We start from the raw sequence: 1,583 nt of genomic DNA on the forward strand, positions 1-1,583 counted from the left end.
TACTTTTAATCCACTTTTCAAGCGCGATGTTTGAATACGAAAATAGGCATCAGATTTAAAGTAAGCCTTACCTAATAATGTGTCAGTAAAATCGTCCCAACCGTAAGATAGAGGGAATATGCCACTATTCGGCTAAATACAAGAAACGACTAAGAAATACAAAATTTGATAATAATACCATGAAAATCAAATAAAAATACGATGGACTTACTGGATTTGATAGTGCTTTATATGGGGAATCATCTAAAAAGATTGTATTCTCTGGGCCAAAGTGACATTTTCATGGATAATCATCTCCCCATAATTTTACAAGCTTCTTTGACATCAAAGGTTTTTCATCATTTTCAATGTTTTACATTTTACATCCAATTAAAGTTCCTATTTATGCTAATTGAAATAATAAACTAAATTGAATGTAAGACCATGAATTAGGGAACATGGATGTAGAAAATGTATCTCAACTACTGTTGATTCCACAACTATAAAAATATATTTTGTATTCCACTAGCAACAATAGCTTACCCAACAAAATAATAGATAATCTTTCCTATCACCCATGACGTACTTTAACACTTTATCCAAAATTTTCATGTAATAAGTTTGAGCAAAGAAAAGGATTAAAAACAATGGAACCTAAAAGATAATTGGTCCCTGAGAAGATGGAGAAAAACGGGTAGAGAATTATTTTCATTAAAGTAAATTTATATAGGAAGTAAAATGAGCAGTAGGGCAAAGAGGCTGAAGAAGATTACTTAGTTTTTGATGACCAAACGCCTACATTGAACTTATCAATAAAAACTCCATAAACTCATCAACATGTTGTCGTTTAAAACTGTTAGAATTATTGAATGAAAGTTATAATACAGTGCGATGATGTAGAAAATGTTCATTTAGATATAACTGACACTACTCACAACCGAAGAGGAAGACAACACAGAAAATTAACATTTGTTGTTCATTTAGATATACAGGACACTACCTACAACTGTAGAGAAAGAGAACATAGTAAAATAATATTTACTCAATTATATTGCAGCAAAGTTGTCATATACATTTAACATTTTCATCCTATTGATAACATACCAATAGAATAACGTATATTTCCTATGTAAGGCATGCAATTATTGAGCTAACACTACACAAATGATCCTAAACAAGCACAAAATACGGTAAGAAGAAGTAGAACATGACCGTTTAGCAGACATATCCGACACATGACCCATAAACGTAGGACAAGACAAATACAGGATAGTCACAATTACTAAATATTATTGTAGCAAAGCTCTGATACGAATTTAGGTTTTATCCTATTGATAATATACTAATGAGAATAGCGTATATAGCCTGTGCAAGGAATATAATCATTGAGCCAACTCTATAAATAGGGTCCTCAAGAAGCACACATGTGCAATTGTTTCTACATAAGACATAACACATTCTAAAGCAAGGTCAGAAGCAAATTATCATATATTCAGACAATGCAACTATGTAAATAGTTACTATAAACAAGATAAATCAGTTGAGTCACATTAGTAAATAACGCATTCTAAATATACCATTAGAAAGAAAAACATATCGAATAA

General features: G+C 30.9%; 1 non-coding gene across 1 annotated transcript; it reads right to left on the reverse strand.

Annotated features, from left to right (window-relative positions):
• Window positions 1-1,280: 1,280 nt before the first annotated feature.
• Window positions 1,281-1,371, reverse strand: LOC113314624. The gene has a single exon (XR_003342504.1). It is a non-coding gene; the product is annotated as a small nucleolar RNA U54 (small nucleolar RNA).
• Between the last annotated feature and the right edge of the window lie 212 nt (window positions 1,372-1,583).

This window comes from Papaver somniferum, chromosome 9, assembly GCF_003573695.1.
Source record: "Papaver somniferum cultivar HN1 chromosome 9, ASM357369v1, whole genome shotgun sequence".
NCBI classification, from domain to species: Eukaryota; Viridiplantae; Streptophyta; class Magnoliopsida; order Ranunculales; family Papaveraceae; genus Papaver; species Papaver somniferum.